Here is a 12,255-nt window from a genome sequence, read left to right on the forward strand (position 1 = left end):
GCAGAAATTCGTGCAGTATTCTGGTCCCAGGTAACAATCATAGTTCTTTCAGTGGCCGTCTTTGCTTAGTTACCCTCCCAATTCGCTTAAACATGTTGGATTCTTCCAAACACAAGATTGCAATTCTACGCCAAATTTTCCTTCTAGTACAATACCTGTAGGATAAAATATTGAAGAAGTGTTTGAAATTTTTTTGTAGTTTTGAATACTTTGGTCTGAAGTAATAGTAGATATTTATTTTATTTTTTAAAGCATGAAAAACAATGGTGAGAAGGATATTTTTCAATTTAAAATTTTTGATAATTAGATTCTTACAAGAAACAAGATCTGCCTTACAAAATCTGTCTCAGTTGAAGTGAATGCTGGCAGTTAGGACAGTCGATTTGGCTGATTACATAATCGCCGTCCCAAAGGTTATTCTGTGGAATTTAGATCGAGGCTCTGAGTTTAGATTCAGTCCAATTTTGAACCTTCGTTACACGTTATTACGAATTTCTGCCTGACCAGAAGAGGGCGTTGAAATCACTCACAATAATTCTGCAATCACTTTATGTGGCAGGCAATGGATTGAACTGGATGGCTCATTGGCGAGCCCCTTTTCGTATCACATTGTTTTAGTTTGTTTATTAAATTCGTTTGTTACTAAATATGGTTTCTTTATTAATGCACCCATTCGCCACTGAATCATTCTGCATCATACGTCAAACCATGGCCATTCAAGTAAGTCTTCGAGAATGGAACTGCCGGAAGCGAATTGGGACTGCCGTGAAATATTTACACACTGAGTATTGGGAAAGCAGCAGTGTCCAGAATTGGAACATGCATCTCAGAGTTCATGCTACCAACCACAGACAGTAAGATACCCTGGCCAAAACTCATTAACGCCTCACACCATGATGCTTTTGGTTTGCGCCCCGATATTTTTGGCCCGATAATGAATTTTTTTTAATAGCATTTTCTAAAATTTCTTGCCATACGATTCCCTTCGATTACTTCATCTTCTAATTTCCACTTCTTTGCGTTTGGTGACATTTAATACGGTAATGAAGTGGCAAAAGCAAAATATCATGCTTAACTACATTTTTTATGAGATTTATTGAATTCAAATTCCAATTTTAAGAAAACAAACAAAATTGTTGATGAAATTGCAATGGCAAAGGGGAAAATTTATAAGGTTTAATCCCCCCCCCCTTTAAAAGCAGATACTGTATCTCTGTTATTGCGATGAAAAATTTTAGGATCATTAAATTTTATAATTTTTAAATTAGATATAATTAATTATAATTAGATATACTGTTAGTTATTAAGCTAATAACTACTGTTAGTTAGTTATTAGAAGTTGGTGAGCTAAGTAAACAGAGGGTTAATCTGATGCGGTAATTAAGATGTTTGAATCATTTTAATAATTAAATTCCTAAGCAACCTTCATTTGATAATAAAAAAAAGTAATTTAAGTTTGTTTATTATTTATAAGTAACATATGGTTACATCATGTGCTATAATACTTCAGGACGATCCACTCTGCCGTCATCAAGACGTTTTTCTAAAAAATTTCTCTCTAAAAAGTTTCAAAAGGAATGGAAATGCCATAACCAATATTTTAACATCACAAATTCATATCATTCACATTCACTAGAGATTTAAATAGGATAATTTTATTAGTTTTCATGGAAAAAAATATTTATACTGAATTTATTGCATGGAATTGTTATGATTATACGCGATGCGGAATGTTATGCTCAAAAATTAGGAGACAAGGGCCTTAGCACTTTGACGCAGAAGGGACACTGGTATCTCATTTATATATTTTTTCTGACTTTCTAATTGTAAGCGAAAATTTATGTAGGAACTTTTTAATAATTAAAAAACAGTCTAATAGTTATTAAAAATTTTGTTAGATCATTGGAATCATGTTTGTACTAAAATATTAAATCCAAATAAGGTAGTTTTATTTTTTTCCCATTCATATTCCATAATTTATCAATAGTTGATTTCGTAAATTAACAGAATTTCAATGTTGCATAACTTTTTCTGTTAGATCCAAATAACTGCAAATGAGGGCAAATTTGAAAAATTATTGTTTGAAAGGGAGCCGTATTTTGAATTTTTTTGTTAACCTTTAACGCAAAAAAAGGCACTGAAGTTCCATGCTGTATTTAATAATCATAAATTAGTAAAATGCTAAATATAACATTTTTTTACTTATTTTCACATAGATTAATACAAAATAATGTAAAAAGTAGAAAAAAGTAGGCTTAATAAATATTCTACATCAAAGGATTAATTAGCCTTTTTTTTTTAAAAGAATAGAATCTGTTTACGCATATCTTCAACTTATAGAAATTTTTCCAAATTACACTCTTAAAAAATATATTCTTTTGTCGTTAGACAAAAGCCAATATCTGTACCCTAATCTATCACCGACACCAGACATTTTGCACTAACGAGCACCAAAATAATAACAATTCTAACTCAACCTCAAAGTCAATAATCTGCGCTGATGAAAGACGAATAGTTGTGGACAACTCGTTGTTCCTGAACTTTCCGAAACAAAAAAAAAATCCCTCTTTAACGTTGTTATCGTTGTACTCTTAATTACAACCACCTAATTACTGTGTTACTCTTTCTAAACTTATCGCTACATTGAAGTACCAATGTATCTTGTCTTTTCATCACTAGAAGATAAAAAAAAAGCTATGTTTTGGCTGCTAACGAGTGTTGAACAATTTGAATTACAGTGAAGTGGCCTTTCATGTAAAGATACTTTTTGCAAAATTGAAAGTTGCTCCTCAATCATCTAGAATGGATTTTTTTCTAGATTACAAAGTGGTTTAAGTTTTATAATCAATTTAGAAGTTAAATAATAAACTGTGAGTAATTAATAATGATTGGTTGTAAATTAATTAAATTTCAGTATATAAATTTTTTTGAATAATTAATGGAACTAAGTGGTAATTATTTAATGATCAAAATAACTATTATCATTTAATGAAACTACCATCACTATGTTTTGTAATTATTAGTTACTGTTTACTAAACAAAAACGTTTATATCTCGAGACAGTACTGTTACAATTGTTCAATTGACATCTAAAAAAATTTTCGACTGATATTAAATTATCTAAAAACACAGTAAGTTTGTTATTAATTATTATTAAATTTATAAATAAATTCAATTTATACATGGAATTATTTTTGAATAACCAAGGTTTTAAAAAAAATCGACTATTATAAAAATAAGTGAAAAATAGTTACATTTATAATCATGCAATATAATTTTTAAAGAGCTTCTATTAAAAATAAATAATAAATAATTAAATCAATTGACAGTTACTTAAATAAATAGTAAAAAAACTATTACTAAATGATGCAATGAAGAATATTATATACTTGGAGTTTACGAGTTCTCTAATTATGGCATAATTCTGCCGATTATTATTAAATTAATTGATAAGCAATTACATTTGTTATTATCTCTTAGTAAATTAAATTATAAACAATAATTATAACAATTATTTTTTACAGGAAATTATCAAATTTATTCAAACAAAACTGTCGGCACTTTTTTCAACAATTTTTTAGAACACCCCCCCCCCCTGCTTTTAAACGGTAGACAATCCGAACATAACAAAAAGGTCTGTTCATTTAGAAAAAACTCTTTATGCCAATTTTAGTAATTTAAAATATTTTCTTTACAAATTTATGACAGTATTTAAAGTTAATCCTTCAAACCATTAAGATTAAATCCTGATACATGTAAATCTGATCTTTAGAGCAAATGTTAAAATAGATGCTCTTTTCTTTGCTAGTATTATTATTACGAAACGAGTATTTTCTTGGAGTTTTTTAGAGCTCCTCTTTTTGACTGACCATTTGGCGCAAACAAAGCTACAAATATGAAATTTCAGAACATTCAACCATAAAATGCATTTTTATAGTAACTGTAGCTGCAAATTTTTGATTTGTGGCATAAAGAAAAGAGAAGTTAAGATAGATTGTTTAAGATTTTTAGATAAAAATCAATTAAATTTAAACAACTTTATCATATTTGATCTTAATTAATAACTAATAACTTTCTTCTCTCGTCCATCTCAGATTTTAGATTAAATTTTTGATTTCTTGATTTTTATTTTCAATAAACTTTGATAAATTTTTCAATGAACTACAATGTAGTACAGCGCAATATCTTTTAGGAAAATTGAAAATAAAAGCTTTGCTGTATTGCATTCGGAAAAGCAATGCTTATAAACTTTTAAAACTTCAAAGGTTTTTACCTTAAAATATTACAGCCATAAAATTTTGGAAAAATTATTTGATACTGTATATTTGTCTTAAAAAAATTTCTTGTATTTTTGTTCGATTTGATGAAAGCCGATTTGCATAAAGCTGAAATATTATTTTAAAGTAAACGAGATTTAGAAAATAAGAAATAAATATTTTTTTTTTAAAGCTACAATGTTGAACTATTTTTTTAGAACAGTTTTTGCCGAATTGTGTAGATTGGTATAATTGTATCAGAAAAAATCCGCAAATATGCAGTTATTTTAAGTTTCTCTGATTTTGATTAATCAATAATCTTAAATTATACCAGATTTCAGAAAATGCTGTCGATTAAAGTCAATGATAATTATAAATTTATTGGTAAAAATTAAGTATCAATGGTTAAAATAATAATATTTAACATTTCTCCCTCCAAGCACAAACTTTTGCCTGCTGAATTCAAGCCTCTATGAAGATATACTTCCCGCAGTGGACTGATCGTAAGGACACGGTTCCCAGTAGAACACCGAAGTCAAACATCCCTGGCTGCGGTCAGTGTAAGCGAGTGGGTGACCACTTTGATCAGCCTGTGAAGGGACCGAGGGTGAGCCGTATCGATCCTCGCTAAACTGCTCTGCAGTAAAGTGCTTGACTTTGCTCTCAGGTCGTTGGGCTACCAAAGGGTGTTAGCCATCTCTTCTGCTGAGGATCAAAATTGCGATGGCATGTCTTCGTTTAATAAAAGATGTTTATGAGTTATTCGAGAGTGACCGATGCGCAAGCGATTTAATATTACTTCCTGCTTTTGACTTAAGTTTAGACGAGATAGTATGTTAAGTTATGTTATTATGTATGTTAAGTATGTTAAGTTATGAGTTAAGTTATGACGAGATAGTATTCCAATTAACCAGAATGTAAATTTAATTAGAATGTAACAAGTAAGAAAAAAGATATTTGAAGAAAGTTCTTATTTATAAAAAAAGAGGAAAAAAAATGAATGAAAATTATTCTATTTGGGTACTTTCACTTCAAGAAGAAGAAGATCACAGATACCCACACATGGGACCATGACGACAGCGCCAGCTGATTGTTTATAAGCAAAATGGCGTGTTATAGTTGAGCTAAGTTTATCCACATAAGTTATAATTTTAATTAAGGTGAAGTTAATTAAATAGAACGTTATATTGTACATCGAATTTGTTGAAATACAATTCTTTCTCGTCTACATCTTTTTCTTTACTCAGATTTATTATTTGTTTATGTATTTTTTTGTGATTGTGATATATTTTTTGTTTTGTGTACTTGTCAACTTCGATGCATAGTTAGTATGTTTATGTTCTACGTAGCTTTGTGCCTGTCTTAGTGTTACGTAAGAAGTATATTATGAAAGAATTGGAATCTTTGTGAAAGAATATAGAATGTGTCACTTGAGAGAATTGATGTTTAACAGTCTTGGCTTACTCGAAAAATAATGGAAAGAACAGTTGCTAACGTAAGCAAATGCCACGTTTCAGCGAAAAATCACTATCGAGATTCCCACACTACGTCACTTGCAGGTATCCCATTACTGGTGGTTCTCTTAAAAATACATAGTATTAAGCATTGCAAAATAAAAAAATATATACATAAAAACACAGTTTGTAATGAGTTGATTAATTATAAATGGTTTGTGGTGTTTTTAATATTTTAAATTTTAGTGCACTTCAGGTATGTATTTTTAATCATGTAAAGTACTATATTTCTACAAACTAGTGGACTGCGCCCCCTGGTCGCTAACGCTCGCCAACCCCGAAAATTGCTACGCAATCTTATATGGTTTGCTTCGCTCGCTACTAACTTAGGTACATTGCAAATGCACAAAATTCTAAGAATTTAAAACTATGATTCAAATCCATATAAAAACTTTTTTTTTTAAAAAAAATTTCATCTTTTTAGTACATACTAAGTCTTTAAAATAAAATAAATTTGAATTCAAATAAATGACATGTAATTCGTTAAACCCATGCTATAGTATAATTCGTGATATAAATCAAAAATCGTCAAATAAATTCGTAATATATAAATTCGAGAAAAAAAGCGCTTTCGCCAAATACTAAAATAGAGATCTAACGACAAAGACTACTCACTTCAGCCTAGCTTAATAGTATGAGATTGCCGCAGCTGATGCTCTCTGGTTATTTCAGTTTCCGTTTTTAAAAGCGCTATATGTTGAGCCACCTCAGCTAGATTTGGCATTTGACATTTTTAGAGGCAATCATTAGTCGATTCGCCGTGTAAGAGAAATAGTAACGTAAACAAAACAAAGCAAACGTTGCCACCGGCGGAAAAGAAATACAGCCAAAATTTGGGAGCCGCGTAAGAGAATTATATATATTAGATTGTCAGGACTCGTAAAAGATAAATCATTCAACAATGCTTAAACAAATTACAAAAATTTCAAATCGTACACACACAGAAAAAAGTACAATTTGTGCATTATTAGCTAGACAGCTGATTATGCACAGCGTCACGTCCCCGTTGAGTTGCTGAGAAGTGCTAGTAAGTTGTAAAGAAGTACACGGCTTCCGAGTTAATTCCTTGTTCAAGTTCCTCAGTTGCTTGCAATGGCTTGTGAAGTAAAATTAGTTGGACGGAGGTGAAACAATCACTTGAGGCAATTGTTGACTTTTGGGTGGCTGCTTAAATCTAATGAGTCTGCGGGTTCAAGCCACCGCATCTCTCCTACCAATGATTTGAAGAAAACCTGTCTGAAAATTTTACAAGACGTCCAGATGTAGTTCAGAGACCGTGCTAGCCCAGTAGTTCGATAATCGGACACCGGTTCAGAGGGTGCAATGTTCGATCCTCGATGCTGCTAAAACCCATGCGATATACGCTCTCGTAAAATCTGTGGAATCGAAAGTCTTGCGGTCGGCTGCTGAGCAGTACTATTTGTACATGGATCTGGAGACATTTTCTTTCCTCTTTAGATCTATGTCTAAATTGAGGAAGTGGCCCTACAAATTGTGGTGGCATGTCTTTCAAAACATCCTCAGCGATATTTCCCAGACCGTCGCCAATAGCCCATTCTACAGCTCTAGTGAGACGTAAGTAAAAAGTACCTAAATTGCTGGAAGCAGTTTGTACATCACCAAATCTTGTACTGACTGGGCAGTGAATCTGAGAGATCAAGAAAGTCTGGTTCGAGTCTCATAATAGAGACGAATTTATAAATGCCGGTTTCAAGCTTTTGAAATTTTCTCTCAACCAAACAAGAAAGAAATGAGGTTCAAGGTTGCCTTTTGATGGTAGAAAAAATTCAACAGGAAGACGAAGGCTAGAGTCACGAAGTCTTCAAATCCTCTTTAATTGATTTGCAGTCATGCAGTGGACTGATCGTTAAGACGCGGCTCCCAGCAGCTCACCGAAGTCAAGCATCGCTGGCTCCGGTCAGTGTGCGGATGGGTGACCACTTGAATCAGTCTGCGCAGGGACCGAGGGTGTGCGGTATTGGTCCTCGTTAAACTGTGCTACCGTAAAGTGCCCGGCTTAGAGTGCAGGTCGTCGGGCAACCGAAGCGGGGTACCATCTCCTCTGCAGAGAATCAAAATTGTGATGGCATGTCTTCGAATCATCCTCAGGGATGTTTCCCAGGCCGTCGCCAATGGCCCATTGTACAGCTCTAGTGCGACGTAAATGGACTACAACAACAATTGCGTTGCAAAAATCAGAAAAAAATAGTTGTGAGCACTTCAGAAAAAAATGGATATTTATGGCACATGACTGCGGAAAGAGGGCTGAAGAAAATTTCCGATCATACCATTTGATTTTATTAGGCAGGTACTTTATTTACGTCACACAAGAGCTGCACAATGGGGTACGGGCAACAGTCTGAGGATGATCCGAAGACATGCCATCACAATTTTGATCCTCTGCATAGGGGATGGCTCCTCCGCTTTGGTAGCGAGCACTAAGCGTAGCGCTTTGATAGCGACCGCGAAGTCGAGCACTTTACAGTAGAACAGTTTAAGGAGGACCGATACCGCGCACCGTCGGTCCCTACACAGGCTGATTAAAGTGGTCACCCATGCACTTACTGACAGCAGCCAGTGATGTTTGACTTCGGTGTTCTATTAGAAACTGTATCTTTACGATCAGTTACGATTATAATCAATGGGGCCTGGACCACTGAGTTCGTGACATCCAGATATGTCATCAGAGATTTGATTATTTGAACCCGATATGTAAACAATAATAGATGTGAAAATTCTAAATGTCGTAATTATTGTGGTGAACATTTTCACGCGTTTGCTGAAAAATGAAAGTTAGTTGGCTTATGGTCAGTGAAAATTTGAAATTGGCGACCTTCTAGTAAATATAGAAGGAACTTAACTGAAGAATGCTGCTGCTAAAAGTTCACGACACTGAATTTTTTTATGCATAGGTGTTAACTTTTGTGAGAAAAATCTTATGTATAGCACTTATTTTCTTTTAATGTTTTAGAAAGCCACCAATTGCCAAGCACTATGCTGTTCATACAATGACAATAATTTACACCTTTCAGATTTGCACCTCTCAAAAGTATCTTTTAAAATGCATGACCAATTAATTTGAGTTTTCTTTTTAGTTCCTTTATGTAATTCAGAAAGTGATGCTTTTACATCAGTTGCATCTTTAAGAAAATCATGATAAAAATTTAACATATCTACTAAAACAGCGCAAATGTTTTTAATTAAAAACCTAAAAGACTTTTTTCATTCGCGTCATCTATCACAAATATAATCAAGTAAACAAAAATTAAAAATATCCATTGAGAAGAAGAAAAAAAGCTTGAAGCGAAAACCAAATATTTTTCCTTGAAAAAAAAACTTGATTTTCGATTTTAACAATTCCTTTGCGAATAAAAAAGAGAAAAAAAAAGTGCTAAACCATTTAAATTTTTCAAAGAAATAATTAAAAACAAAAAGGAACCTTTATCGAAATTTAAAGGCGGATAATTAATGAAGTATTTCATTAAGTTTACGAATTTAATTCTCAGTTTTTTAAACCTATTAAACTGGCCCCCTTTTTTGCAATTTCCTTTTTTTCTGTTTATGATTCAAATTTGCATTCTGTGATGAAGCTAATAAAATCCAAAGAGAATATTAAATATGTGTGTGTGAAAAAGTCATTGCCGTTCGCCATTACGACTGCTTTTGTCACTAAATGAGCCATTTACTTAGATTTAATAAGAATATATTTCCTGCGCCTGGCACTTTATGTGAAAATAGGATATCCTCATAAAGTTTTCTTTCATTATAAATTTTTTGCCGCTATGCAAAACGTCGCATGAAGTAATTTGCGTCGAAGAAGAATGCGACGCCTTTCTTTCTTGCGCAAATAATTATCTTTTAAAGTAAAGTATTGAGGGAAGTGATGTAGCATGCGGTTTTGATGAAAGCTGTTTGAGCAAGACTTTTTATGTTCTGTAATTTAAGTATATTTATTCTGAAATGGTTACTGTTGTTAACATGTATACCAGCTCTCAATGCTAGGTTGTTAAACGCTCGTTTATTTATTGTTGTTACTAATGAGCGTCTTAAAAACAAGACAACCTTTATGGTCATATTTTTCTAGCCTAAAGGATTGAAAACTTAGTATTATTAAGTATGATACTTTATAGGACTTTAAATTAAGAGTAATTGCTGAAAAATAGTATTTTTTCACTAGTACGTTAATCGGATTTTTTAGAATGTAAATGGAAAAAAAATGCAATTTCTTGGGTTAAACTTTCTTTAAATTGAATATTTTTACTATTTGCTATTTCTTAATTATTTACTATTTCTTAATTAATTTACATGTTTGTAGTTGCTTAAAATAAGATTTTATTTAGCAAATGATTGTTTATAAATGTAGCTACGTTTCTCTTATTAAAACATTTTCGGAATAATTTTTTTCGAATCATTTTTGGTAATTTATGGTAAGGTCCGATTTCAATCTGGAAAATTTAAAATGTTTCTGGCAATTTTCTAAGTAGTTTTTGTATTTTTCTAATGAAAGCTCTGAATGATAATTTATTATTACTATTTTTATTTACTATTTTGGAATTATTTACTACTTTTTAATTAATTTAAATGTATGTCGTTGCCTAAAATAAGATTTTATTTAGCAAATGATTGCTTATAAATTTAGCTGCGTTTCTCTTATTATCAATCGGAATAATTTTTTTCGAATCATTTTTGGTAACTTATGAAAAAGGTCCAATTTCAATCTGGAAAATTTAAAACGTTTCTGGCAATTTTCTAAGTAGTTTTTTTATTTTTGTAAGTAAAGCTCTGAATGATAAGGGGTTTTTCACAAATTTTATTCTGTATCTTAAATGCAAAACTTAATTATAAATTATAATACCTAATAGTAATTGTCCTTTTGCTTGATAATAATTATTATTGTAAACTAATATTTTTGTCGTCAATAAATAAAGTGCTCCAAAAACTTAGTTCAATTTTATTGGATACTAAGGGGTCAAGCCACCTGTTAGTTGCTATTAACCAACCATGATGATTGCTTTCCAGTAATAGCTATTTCTTGGCTTAAACAATTTTTTCTATGAAAGTTGAATTTATTTACTTACAGAAACTTTTATTTCTTATTTATTTACTTACTAAAAAGAATTCTATTTACCTTCGTTTATTCCCCTCACCTTCCACGTTTCTCACGTTTCACGTTCTTTTTTTAATTTTTTATTGTCGTATGCCTGTTTTTTAGGCAGTGGGGGTGCGATTGTTTCTGTTTTTCAGTGGCGCCATCTATGGCCAGGAATTCGACTTCTGCCACGCCATTCACACAACCACAACCCGTTTATAGAGTGGATCACATTCACACACAAAGGAGAAAGGACATAGAACGCACAGAGAGAGAAAGAAACATCCATGCCTTGCCCGGGATTCGAACCCAGGACCTTTCTGATGAAAGGACAGTTCCCTGCCCCCTACACAGACCGGTCGGCTTCACGTTCTATTTAGATCTGTTTATGAATATAAATAATTTTGCTTAGCTATCACCTTTTAAAATTACATTTAAAACTAAAAGTATATTGTTATTACAAATTTGGTGAGTTATTAAATATTTTCGTCTGCCAAACAGGTAGATAGACTAAATACAATTTGTGGCTGCATCACATCGACTAAGAACGGACCAAATCTCCTAATTTTATAACGAATCTCGTCAACTGTAATATTTAATACGATATTAATGCAATTTGCACCAAAAAATTAATAGTTGTAAAACTGTTAAAAAATTTAGACTCCGATTTAAATAAATTTATCTTAGAATAATTGCGTATTAAGGTATGTCGCAGAAGTACATTATAATAAAGAAGCAACTCTTTTAGTTTTGAACTCGTAATTTAAGAAACAATCAAAATCAAAAACGCACTAATAGCAGAGTAGAATAAGAAAAATAAATATTAATTAACCTTTAACTTAGGTATACAAAAATATTTTATAGGAAAATGAAACATTTATGACTTTTTTTAATTTTTTCTTGATGACAATCAAAAATAAATGGAAACTAATTCTGAAAAACTGGATCCTACCATATAATTTTCTGGATAGTAAAAATGCATCTACAATCATAGAAAATCGTGTTAGACGATTTTAATTCTATTTTAATGTTATTTAGAGATAGTTACAGTTACAATAAGCAAAAGTAAGGCAATTTTTCTTAAAATATCCATGTTTCCAAAAACAGTTAAGTTAGATTTACGAAATATTATGCAGTTACTCCCTATAATAGCCAAAATAATCTATATAAATTACAAGAGCATTGCTACATTTTCCGGTATAGGGTGTTCAAAAACACTATTTTCCATCCGCAATTGGTCCCGCAGTGGACTGATCGTTAAGACACGATTCTCATCAGATCACCGAAGTCACGCGTCACTGGCTGCGGTCAGTGTGCTGGTGGGTGATCACTTGGATTAGTCTGCGCAGGGACCGAGGGTGTGCGGTGTTGATCCTCGTTAAACTGTTCTACCGTG

This window comes from Parasteatoda tepidariorum, chromosome 6, assembly GCF_982258835.1.
Source record: "Parasteatoda tepidariorum strain Cologne lab strain chromosome 6, Ptep-v5.0, whole genome shotgun sequence".
Lineage (NCBI taxonomy): Eukaryota > Metazoa > Arthropoda > Arachnida > Araneae > Theridiidae > Parasteatoda > Parasteatoda tepidariorum.